The sequence below is a fragment of the Phaseolus vulgaris genome, chromosome 4, assembly GCF_000499845.2.
Source record: "Phaseolus vulgaris cultivar G19833 chromosome 4, P. vulgaris v2.0, whole genome shotgun sequence".
In the NCBI taxonomy this organism is placed as follows: Eukaryota; Viridiplantae; Streptophyta; class Magnoliopsida; order Fabales; family Fabaceae; genus Phaseolus; species Phaseolus vulgaris.
In genome coordinates, this window is record NC_023756.2 from 37831165 (window position 1) to 37844177 (window position 13013).

The window sequence follows — 13013 nt, forward strand, 5'->3', positions numbered from 1 at the left end:
TATATAGGTATTTAGATAGTATTTTTATTATTGTCAAAAAAATTGTCTTTTACTTACATCTCTATCTCTTCACCTATGAAGACATAACTACAACCATTTAAAAATATTTGACATAAATTCATTTACATATAAAGTTAAAGGTTATGTCTTGAGAAAAAAAATTATATAACCTTCTTTTTATTTCAATAATGAATATTTAGTTGAGTATATATAAATATTTAACAATGTTATATTCGTAGGAGATGTAACAACGCTTTTTTAAAAAAAAAGCAGCAGCCCCGTCACACACATTCTTTCTTTCTCTCTCTCCCTCCATATGCTTTTCTCTCCCTCTCTCCTAATTTTCTCTCCCAAACTTCATCTTTTTTAGAATCTGATCATACCACGCTGTAGCAGAGGAGTTAAGGAACATTTCTACCCGATCAGATTTTCAAACAGAGTAAGTTCATTTTTACTCTAAATATCCTTTGTTCTATGTTTTTCCTTAGGATTTAGTCATCAATCTTGGTGGGGTCAGTTGAGAAGTTTAATCCTCTCAACTTATTATATTATATACTGAAATTTTGTTCTGTTTGGATAATTTGCATTAGGCCCGTAAATCTTGAAGCTTATCCAAACGGCGGGGAATAAAATTCTAAAAGTTGCTTGGAAAGCAAGCAATTGAGGTAAGGGAAGCTAAATTTAATTTTTTATAGCACCCTAGGATAGAAGATCTGAATGCGGAAGGGACGTGGTCCCAATATTCAATTTTTCTTGCAGGGATGTTGTGTGTTATATATATTGGGTTGTTTGTTTATATATTATTTAAATTTGTAAAAATATTATATTTTGATGGTTTAATATTTAAGTGTTGTTTTTTTTTATTTTAATTACGTTTTTGAATGTTGTGGATCGTGTTTGGAATGATATTGTATGACGGGATGGTATGGAATTGAATTCATACATTTGGGACAATGTATGGACTGATGTTTGTTGTGTATTAAGTATTGATGCCTATGTGGTAACAGAGATCTCCGAGTTTCACTGATGATCTAAGTCACATAGACTAAGATATCAGGTGGTGAGAAGCTGATGGGGGAGTTCATGCACACCGTGACATATGAGATGCACGGCTTGGGTTGTATTGAACTTACCCTGATCCTTTCTGTTGGATTCGCTGGTAATCTTCGGATCAGGTGTTAGTCTCTGGTAGGACTTACTTAATACGGGTCTTCCGGAAGATATTGTTTGTTGAATATTCTGGATGTGTAGATCCATGTGAGATCTATGTGATTGTTTATTCTTGAGATTTGAAGAAAGTTGAATAATTTGAGAAATTGATCATGTAATTTGGTTTTTTCTTTTGATTTAATTGTGTATATTATAAAATTCTATTTTTACTAGCTTACCCTTGCTTTTCTTGTTGTGTTTGAACTGCAATGACTGTACTATGTACACGAGCAGATGACCATACAGGTGCAGGAGAGCCTTAGAGGGTTCAGAGTCTTATTTTGAGTTGTGGATATGTAAATTGTATTTCTATAAATCCTAATTATGTATTAGGAATGTTTTTGAAAAACTCCAAGTTTGTATAGAAACTTGTAGAACTTTTGTTGTAATAGTTATATGTAAATTATGGGGTGTTACATTTAATGGTATCAGAGCGGTTCATCCTTAGGATAACCTGAGGGTAGTGGGTTTATTCTGTTTCTCCTGCGTATAGATTTTTGTTTACGTCTAGCCTCAAGACTAAGTTAAAAGTTTCTAATAAGATGTTTGACAAAGTTGTTTTTCCTGAAATCTTGTTTGTGTTCGACTCAAGTTAATTGTTATGAATAAAGATGAAAGTATTAAGAATGAAAAGAATCTTGATAGAGTGGTGAGGGTGCACACTCATGACTAGATCAAGATTATTTTCTATCTTAATTCTAAGTAGCTAGAGTACATTTTAGGGATAAGTTTTGATTGGTTTTTACTTGTTTCGTATGATTATTTTTTTGAAGTTAATTTGTCTTAAAGATGTAGTTGGAAATTTTTAGTAATTTCTAATCCAATTCTTTATGTGCTTAGAAGATGGCACGTAGACCACCTACTCCTCCTCCACCAGTAGATATGCCCAACTTAGCTCGGGCAGTAGAGATGATGGCAACAGCCTTGCAACAACAGAGTGCTACTATGGCACAACAACATTAGGCTGCCCTTCATCAATTAGAAACTACTAGATTAGCGGTTGAAGCATCTCAGCTTCATCAACTACCCCATACTTTTAGTTTGGAGGATTTTCCAAGACACAATCCACCCAAATTTAATGGCAAGGAAAATCCAGATGGAGCAGACCAGTGGGTGAGAGACATCGAAAGAATCTTTGAAGCTACTCAATGCCCTGAAGAGAGAAAGTTATCTTATGCCATCTACATGCTTATTGAAGAAGCTGAGTTTTAGTGGATAGGCATGAAGCAAATGATGGAACACAAATGAGAAGGTGCCACTTAGGAGAACTTCAAAGTAAGATTCCTGGAGGAGTATTTTCCTGATAGTGTCAAGTATGCAAAAGAAATTTAATTCATGCAGCTAGAACAAGGAAATCTTTCAGTCACTGAATATGCTACTAGGTTCAAACACCTAGCTAGATTCTACACTCAGACCATGACTGAGGCTTGGAGATGTAGAAAATTTGAGTTTGGGTTGAAGCAAGAACTTAAAGAAGTGGTGATTCCTATGTCCATTAGAGATTTCCCTGCTCTAGTGGAGAAAGCAAAAGTAGTGGAGAGTTTGAAAAATAGTAGCAGACTTGCTAAGCCTCAAGTGGGAGGACCTTCTAAAAGCATGCCTAAATATGAAGATAGTAAGAAACCTTATTTCAAACCTCAATCTTATAGCAGTGGAAGACCCAGTTCTCAATCACCACCTAGTTTCAAATGTTTTAGATGCGGTGGGCCACATGTTGTTAGATTTTGCCCTCATCCAGTGTCAAATGTGACATGTGATAGATGTCACAGGTATGGTCATGCAACAAAAGACTGTCGTGTCCAATTGGGAGCTCCAAATTCTGGTGGAGTGCAACAAGTACAACAAAATAGTAATCAAAAACCCAAAGCTGCTGGCAGAGTTTTTGCTATTAGTGGAGTTGAAGCTTCACAGTCTGATAGCCTTGTTAGAGGTATTTGTTCTATCCTTGGAACACAATTATCTGTATTGTTTGATTCTGGGCAACCCATTCTTTTATATCTTTTGATTGTGCTAAGAAACTTAAGTTGCCAGTCCGAGAATTAGAATTTGAGTTGGTGGTATCTACACCAACAGAAGGTATTATAGTAACCTCTTCCATGTGTGCCGAGTGTCCAGTAATTATAGATGGGCGGAGATAAAAAAAATCAACATGATTTGTATACCTCTAAAATATTTGGAGGTTATATTGGGAATGGATTGGTTGTCTACTAATCATATCCTTATAGATTGTGGTCGGAAGAAGTTAATTTTTCCTAAATTAGAAGGAATGCAGGTTATCTCAGCTCATCAGTTTGAGAGAGAGATACGAGAAGGTGCAGAATGTTTTATGCTCTTGGCTTGTTCTATAGTTACTGATAAAGTACAAAAAGATATGTCTGTAGTTCAGGAGTTTATGGATGTATTTCCTGATGAGATTCCTGGACTTCCACCTAAAAGAGAGATAGAGTTTGCAATAGACTTGATTCCTGGAGCAGGCCCAGTGTCAATTTCTCCATACCGAATGGCACCAACAGAGTTAGCTGAATTGAAGAAACAACTAGAAGACTTATTGGAGAAACAATTCATTCGACCTAGTGTTTCTCCATGGGGAGCTCCAGTGCTATTAGTGAAGAAGAAAGATGGTTCGTCACGTCTATGCATAGATTACAGACAATTAAACAAGTTAACAATAAAGAATAAATATCCTCTTCCTAGAATTGATGACTTGATGGATCAGTTGCATGGGGCAATTGTCTTTTCTAAGATAGATCTGCGCTCAGGTTATCACCAAATTTTAGTGAAAGCGGAAGATGTTCAGAAGACTGCTTTTAGATAAAGGTATGGTCACTATGAATTTCTGGTTATGCCATTTGGGGTGACTAATGCTCCAGCTATTTTCATGGATTATATGAATCGGATATTCAGACCTTTTCTTGATAAGTTTGTGATAGTGTTCATAGATGATATCTTGATCTATTCTCGTACAAGGGAAGAACATGCATAACATCTTAGAACCGTTCTGAACATTTTGAGAGAAAAACAGTTATATGCTAAACTTTCAAAATGTGACTTTTGGATGTCAGAAATACAATTTTTAGGACATGTCATCTCTGCACAGGGAATATCAGTAGATCCTTCTAAAGTGGAGGTTGTACTTCAGTGGGAACGTCCTAAAACAGTTACAGAAATTAGAAGCTTTGTCGGGTTAGCAGGATATTACAGGAGATTTATAGAAGGCTTTTCTAAAATAGTGGCTCCTTTGACCCAATTGACTAGAAAGGATCATCCTTTTTGCATGGACTGAACAATGTGAGAAAAGCTTTGAAGAGTTGAAAAGAAGGTTGACTAATGCTCCTGTATTGACAATCCCTGATACCAATCAGTCTTTTGAAGTTTTCTGTGATGCTTCCTATCAGGGATTGGGTTGTGTTCTGATGCAGAATAAGAAAATTGTTGCCTACGCTTCTCGTCAGTTAAAGGTGCATGAAAGAAATTATCCAACTCATGATCTAGAATTGGCAGCAGTTGTCTTTGCTTTAAAAATATGGAGACATTTTCTTTACGGAGTTAGTTTTAATGTGTTTAGTGATCATAAAAGTTTGAAGTATTTGTTTGATCAAAAGGAGTTAAATATGAGGCAGAGGAGATGGATTGAATTTTTAAAAGACTATGATTTCCAGCTGATATACCATCCTGGGAAGGCAAATGTTGTTGCAGATGCGTTGAGTCGTAAAAAGATACAAATGTCTTCGCTTATGATTAGAGAGTTAGCATTGATTGAAGATTTCAGGAGTATGAATTTGGAGGTTTCCATGTCTTCAAAATTGCATTAGTTGTAATACCCTTGTTATAACTAATGAATTTCTGGAGAAGGTGAAGGAGAAGCAGTTGGAAGATTCAAAATTGAAGAACATCATGGGCTTATTAAATACTGACAAAGCTAAAGACTTCTCTTTAGGACTGGATGGTATTTTGAGATTCAAAAATAGAATATGCATACCAGAGGATAATGAACTAAAGCAAACAGTGTTATCTGAAGATCATAAAAGCAAACTCAGTTTACACCCAGGGATGACCAAGATGTATCAAGATCTCAAGAAGTCTTATTGGTGGCATGGCATGAAGAATGATGTAGCTAAGTTTGTAGTTGCTTGCTTGACTTGTCAGAAATCAAAGATTGAACATCAACGGCCTGGAGGCATGTTAACTCAGTTAGACATTCCAGTGTGGAAGTGGGACAGTATCTCAATGGATTTTGTTACCCACTTACCACGTACTTTGCAGAAGCATGACTCTGTTTGGGTCATAGTGGACAGGATAACAAAGACGACACACTTCCTACCTATAGACTTGAGAATCTCTATGCGGAAGTTGGCCCAGATTTACATAGATGAAATAGTCAGATTGCATGGTGTACCCTCCAGCATAGTTTCAGATAGAGATCCCAGATTCACCTCTAGATTCTGGCAAACACTTCAAGAAGCTTTGGGGACTAAACTCAGACTTAGTTCAGCGTACCATCCTCAAACTGATGGACAATCAGAGAGAACTATCCAGTCCTTAGAGGATTTGCTTAGGACTTGTGTGTTAGATCATTTGGGCAGTTGGGATGAAATTCTACCTTTGGTAGAGTTCACTTACAATAATAGTTACCAAGCTAGCATAGGAATGGCTCCTTTCGAGGCATTATATGGAAGAAAGTGCAGGACACCTCTGTGTTGGTTTCAGGATGGTGAGAGTGTGTTAATTGGACCAGAATTAATACAACAAACCAATGAGAAAATCAAAATGATTCAGGAAAGATTGAAAACATCTCTCAGCAGGCAAAAATCTTATGCAGATCAAAGAAGAAGACCTTTAGAATTCTCTGCGGGTGAACATGTCTTTTTAAGAGTTACACCATTCACTGGTGTAGGAAGAGCACTAAAATCCTAGAAATTGACTTCTAAGTTCATAGGATCTTATCAAATTCTCAGGAGAATAGGCCCTGTGGCTTACGAAATTGCTTTGCCTCCTCCTTTAGCTAACATTCACAATATTTTCCATGTATCTCAGCTAAGAAAGTATGTACCCAATCCTAGCCACATTCTAGAGTCTGATTTTATCCAGGTGAAAGAAAATCTGTCATTTGAAGTGAGATCAATCAGAATTTTAGATTCACAAGTGAAACAACTTCGTGGAAGAAGTATTCCCATGGTGAAAGTATTGTGGGATCTCATATCTGGAGATTCCACTTGGGAAATTGAAGAGGAGATACGAGCATCATACCTTAACCTCTTTCTTGGTAAGTTCATTTTCGAGGACGAAAATTTTTGTAGTTGGAGATAATGTAACAACGCTTTTTTAAAAAAAAAGCAGCAGCCCCGTCACACACATTCTTTCTTTCTCTCTCTCCCTCCATATGCTTTTCTCTCCCTCTCTCCTAATTTTCTCTCCCAAACTTCATCTTTTTTAGAATCTGATCATACCACGCTGTAGCAGAGGAGTTAAGGAACATTTCTACCCGATCAGATTTTCAAACAGAGTAAGTTCATTTTTACTCTAAATATCCTTTGTTCTATGTTTTTCCTTAGGATTTAGTCATCAATCTTGGTGGGGTCAGTTGAGAAGTTTAATCCTCTCAACTTATTATATTATATACTGAAATTTTGTTCTGTTTGGATAATTTGCATTAGGCCCGTAAATCTTGAAGCTTATCCAAACGGCGGGGAATAAAATTCTAAAAGTTGCTTGGAAAGCAAGCAATTGAGGTAAGGGAAGCTAAATTTAATTTTTTATAGCACCCTAGGATAGAAGATCTGAATGCGGAAGGGACGTGGTCCCAATATTCAATTTTTCTTGCAGGGATGTTGTGTGTTATATATATTGGGTTGTTTGTTTATATATTATTTAAATTTGTAAAAATATTATATTTTGATGGTTTAATATTTAAGTGTTGTTTTTTTTATTTTAATTACGTTTTTGAATGTTGTGGATCGTGTTTGGAATGATATTGTATGACGGGATGGTATGGAATTGAATTCATACATTTGGGACAATGTATGGACTGATGTTTGTTGTGTATTAAGTATTGATGCCTATGTGGTAACAGAGATCTCCGAGCTTCACTGATGATCTAAGTCACATAGACTAAGATATCAGGTGGTGAGAAGCTGATGGGGGAGTTCATGCACACCGTGACATATGAGATGCACGGCTTGGGTTGTATTGAACTTACCCTGATCCTTTCTGTTGGATTCGCTGGTAATCTTCGGATCAGGTGTTAGTCTCTGGTAGGACTTACTTAATACGGGTCTTCCGGAAGATGTTGTTTGTTGAATATTCTGGATGTGTAGATCCATGTGAGATCTATGTGATTGTTTATTCTTGAGATTTGAAGAAAGTTGAATAATTTGAGAAATTGATCATGTAATTTGGTTTTTTCTTTTGATTTAATTGTGTATATTATAAAATTCTATTTTTACTAGCTTACCCTTGCTTTTCTTGTTGTGTTTGAACTGCAATGACTGTACTATGTACACGAGCAGATGACCATACAGGTGCAGGAGAGCCTTAGAGGGTTCAGAGTCTTATTTTGAGTTGTGGATATGTAAATTGTATTTCTATAAATCCTAATTATGTATTAGGAATGTTTTTGAAAAACTCCAAGTTTGTATAGAAACTTGTAGAACTTTTATTGTAATAGTTATATGTAAATTATGGGGTGTTACAGGAGAGATAATTGATTTAGTATATTTTTGTTGATGGAGTGGTGAATTGTTGTTTAAACAATGATGTAACTTTTTTGTTTGAGAGAAAAATTATCAAAAACATACATCAATTTAATTATCAAGAATTAACATACTAAATAATAAAAATAAATTTTTTTGCAATATCAAACATTTCCATACCGATTCTATTCCAAAAAGAATTTATTTGGTATAATTGGTATCAATATTTTAATTTATCTAAACCATCAAAATCATTCAAAACTAGAGTGCATACTAAAAAATCAAAAGCTCAACAAAATCACTTTCTAAACACTTATCATCACCAATAATATTCAATTCAAACTACAAAATAAAATGTTAGTTTTTTGAGGGCATCATATCTACGATTTACAAGTATTAACTAACATCCTAATATATCATTCGTCAACTTCAAACTTTATCTCTTAATATCCTAAAAGCAAGACCTTACAACTCGAATAACATACTTCTATTTTGACAACACAGATAAAAAAAAATATATTATCAATTATTTTAATTTTTTAAAGTAAAATAGTGTTTTAAAAATCACAGTATTGAACATGGTTTCTGAAGAAAAGATTACGAAATCATGTTATAAAATTATAAACATGAGATAATTTAGTCTTTTTGTTTAGAGAAAAGAAAGATTAAAATATTTAATATTTATAGTATTGAAGGATTAAACGCGGATTTATACCAAAATGTCTGTTTTATACCAACAAAAGTGCCTCTGATCTAACCAAAAAGTATCTTTGACAATTAATTTAAGTGTTTATTCATTTTGCATGTTAGTTTCAGTATCCTAATCATTTTGTTTTTCATGGTCAAAAAGTCAACTCCAAAACTCACTTTGTTTTTTTACCAAACTTCATTCAATTTGTTTGGACTGATTCATTGAATCCCAAACGACAATCCGACAAAAGAAAATTTAGATGTTCTTATCAAATAATTTTCTAGATTAGTATATATATATATATAATTTACGTAAATGAAATCTTTAATCTGATAATCAGTTTTTAAAAAATATTATTCCATCGAAATATATTAAATGGTGTAATTTTTTTTTTGTAAAAATATATTAATGTAATTTTTGTAAACAATGAATAAAAAATGAATTTTCACTATCTACATTATATTTACAACGTTTATGAATAAAAAAATATTCAAATCATTAGTCCAACACTTGTGAATATAACAAGCTCTTCTATTGAAATGCATTTTATAAATTTTGGAAAGTAATGTTAAATATAGCAACATTTAATACAAGTGCTGTTTATTTTTAAATTTGACAGAATTTAATAAACAGACTGCATTCCAAACTGACATGAACTTGTTTCTTGATTTGTTAAATTCCCATCATAAACAGTGGTAATTGTCACTATTTTTTAAAAGGTACTATTTAGACGTTTCATCCTCATTTTCATCGTTTTTTTATTTGCACGAATTTTCCAATAATTCAAATTATTTTTCAATCATTTTCTCATTCTGTTGCATCTTTTTTCTTCTTCTTTCTTTTTTATACATATTTTCGTATTATTTACATTTTTTTATATTTTCTCTCCTACTTCCCGGCACATTTCAATGACTTTTTCCCCCGTTAGTTTTTTCACTCATTTTTATTTCAAGTTATGACTTTCAATACTATTTGTAATAAATTTTTCCTACCCATTTTCATAGTTTTTCGTATTTATTTTCTTTACTACTTATTCTTTTCTTGCTCATTTTGTGTGTTGTCATGTACATATACCTTAGGTAAGTTTTCTGAACACAACACCATTTATAAAGATTTTTTGTTTTCATAACTATTACTTACATTCATAAGAATTCGCAATGAAATAAAATAATCATTAAATAGTTTAAAACAAAATATTTTATGCCATTCAAACCTCGTGCTTGTATTTACTTGTAACATTTTAAGTTCTAATTTGTTGTGGAAACAAAATTTAAAACCTATGGACATAAATACATTTTAGAGGATGAGAAGAAAAGATATATATAAAAAAAATTGAGACAAAAAAAATATTAAAGAGTTTTAAATTTAATTTATCCTTACAAATTCAATTTATAATTTTATTTTTAATCAACATGAAATCTTTAATATACTCTCTTGCATTGAAATATAAACATATAGTTAGTTAAGCTATAGATATTTATGTATAATTTGTTGATTTTTTTGGCTTAATCCTAAATCGCACATTGGTGGGAATTATTTGGGGAGGGGGTTTGATGGTTATAAATTAACCTCTTCTCGTTCATTGTTGATACCTCAATTTGTAATATCTTCTCTCACATTAATAAAAGCGGGTTGTTTCATCTATGCTTGGAGATTAGGCTAAACTGACCGAACTCCGCTAACAAGTTTCGGGTGTGTTTTTCCTCTTTATCTATTTTATTATTCTGCTCTATTTATTGGTATTATGTTGATTTCGTTTCTGTTGCAGTATAGTATTCAATATTATTTGTTGGGTAGCTCTGTTAGTGTTCTGTTTGGTTCATTTGTTCTGAACTGGTTCATTTCACTAGTTGTGTTGCTTTAGTAGGGAAATTACCTGATTTTCCCAACAAGTGGTATCAGAAGCCAGAGGTTCGTCCTTGGGTTCTCTAATTTTTTTGTAATATTTAATACTATATTCTGAGTCTGTAATGGCAAATAAAGATCAAGAAGTGAAGGATGTTGTCTTAAATATTCCATCCAAAGTGTCGGGCTCTTCGTCATCATGGTCGAGGTTCCTGATGTCCAGTTTGAAATTAGCGGTGAAAATATTTGATGGCACTGACCATTTCAATATGTGGCAAGGAGAGGTCTTGGACTCTCTTTTTCAGCAGGGTCTTGATATTGCTATTGAGGAAGAGAAACTAGAAAAGTTAGAGGATAAAGACTGGAGCATCATCAACCGATTGGCATGCAAAACTATTCGATCCTGCCTGTCCAGATAGTAGAAGTATGCTTTAAAAAACGAGACTTCTACATACAAACTGTGGAAGACATTGGAGGACAAGTTTATGAAAAAGAGTGGTCAGAACAAGCCCTGATGAAGAAATGGTTGTTCCGATTTGACTACCAACAACGTACTACTATGAATGAACACATCACTATGTTTAATCAATTAGTAGCGGACCTGTAGAATTTAAATGTGAAGTTTGAGGATGATAATTTGGGTTTGATGTTGTTATCATCTCTTCCTGATGAATTTGAACATTTGGAGACTACGCTACTTCACGGGAAGGAGAATGTTTCGTTAGATGCTGTTTGTTCTGCTTTGTATAGTCATGAATTGAGAAAGCAGGATAAGATGAAAACCAAATCAATGACATCAGAAGAAGCATTGGTGGCGAGAGGTCGTCGGCAAAGCCAAACAAAGGGGAGAAGAGGAAGGTCTAAGTCTAAAGTTCGAGCCGTTGCCAAAGATGAGTGTGCTTTCTATCATGAGAAAGGACACTGGAAGAAAGACTGTACAAAGCTGGAGAAGAAAGGGAAGGCTCTGCAAGATGCAAATGTTACAGAATGTAAAAGTGATGAGGAATCAAATATCTCTTTGATTGTCTCGCCTTCAGTATCATCTCATCCAGATGAGTGGATATTGGGTTCAGGTTGTACCTATCATATGTGTCCCATTCGGGAATGATTATTTGAATTTCAAGAACTTGATGGTGGGGTTGTTTACACGGGTAATGATAATCCATGTAAGACAGCCGAGATAGGTTCAATCAAGTTGCGGAATCATGATGGATTCACCAGAATTTTGAGGGATGTGCGGTACGTGCCAAAGTTGAAGAAGAATCTTATCTCATTAGGGGCTTTAGAATCTAAAGGCCTAGTTGTGACGATGCGAGATGGAATTCTTATAGCAACTTCAAAAGCACTGGTGATGTTGAAAGGCGTGAGGAAGAACAATCTGTATTACTACTGATGGAAGAGTACCTTCATTCCGTTTGCAATTTCTTGGATGTGTGGCGGAAGCTTTCATGGAGGAGAATGAGCAAGGATCTCTCGTAGAGAGCTGGACTCCTTGAAGGTGCATGCTAGGTGTGGAGAGTGAGTGGTGAGGCCATCTCACTTGGCAAAGGTGAAGAATAAAGACTAAAATGTCTATCCTAGAGAGGTAGGAGACAAAGAGCAAAATTGGCACAATTTTGGCAACAATTTGCTCTAGATTAATCTTGAGAATTTCTTGAACCAAGCACCTCCTTTTATAGCAATGGAGGGCTGGAATTTGAAGAGCCAAATACAAAATAAAATGAAAGCTAAATTCAAATGAAAGAGTTTGAAATTGGCGCCTAAATGGAAGTGAGCACATGGAGCACATGAAACATATTTAACATGTGATGGGAAACATTTAACACATGTATCATATGGAACATGTGGAAAGAGTGTACTCTCTCCATGGATTAGTCATAACCGGCCTTGGTTAAAATTAGGTGTTTTTAGAAATCCTAATTTAACCAAGGTTGATTTTTAGGTGCCAAATTTCATTTAAGGAAAATTACAAATAAAATTTCCTATTCTAATTTTGACAAGAAAATAAAATATTCTCTACACTATTTAAACTAGGATCTAGGCTTCTTCAAACATGTAGATAAATGTTTCTTTGCCATCAGTAGCAACATCCCAGTCCTCTTGTATCTCTTTTACCATAGACCTAGTTGTAGCCCTGATGTTCTAGTTGTCGGGCTTGCACTTGGGCTTGTGCTTGGGCCTCTTCTAGTAGTTGTTTATGTTTTGATGAATTGGAGGTCTTCTTGAATATGTTTGCACATTCCTTCAACCTAGAGTTGTCCTCTTGATTGGGCCTACAAAAATAAAAAAAAGCCTAATTAGACCCATATTTGCAATTAAGTAAATAAACAACCTCTATGTCTTCATCCTCCTTATTATATGGTTGTGTGAGACTGGACGTTTTCCATAAACTACCAAGGTAGTATAGTGGTGGGGACAGTAGCGACAACAACTTCTAGCACTAAGAAGGATGCTGAGGCAACGAAGCTGTGACATATGAGGTTGGGACATGCTGGAGAGAAATCCTTACAAATTCTTGCCAAACAGGGATTGTTGAAAGGTACGAAGGCTTGCAAACTTGAATTTTGTGAGCATTGTGT

At 34.5% G+C, this 13013-nt stretch overlaps 2 long non-coding RNA genes across 2 annotated transcripts; both read left to right on the forward strand.

Annotated features, from left to right (window-relative positions):
- The first annotated feature begins 278 nt into the window (after positions 1-278).
- Positions 279-1533, forward strand: LOC137836500 (uncharacterized). The gene is made up of 3 exons (XR_011085311.1): positions 279-439; positions 591-665; positions 1444-1533. It is a non-coding gene; the product is annotated as an uncharacterized lncRNA (long non-coding RNA).
- Positions 1534-6551: 5018 nt separating this feature from the next.
- LOC137836501 (uncharacterized) lies at positions 6552-7884 on the forward strand. Its single transcript, XR_011085312.1, has 3 exons — positions 6552-6712; positions 6864-6938; positions 7716-7884. It is a non-coding gene; the product is annotated as an uncharacterized lncRNA (long non-coding RNA).
- The last annotated feature ends 5129 nt before the right edge of the window (positions 7885-13013 follow it).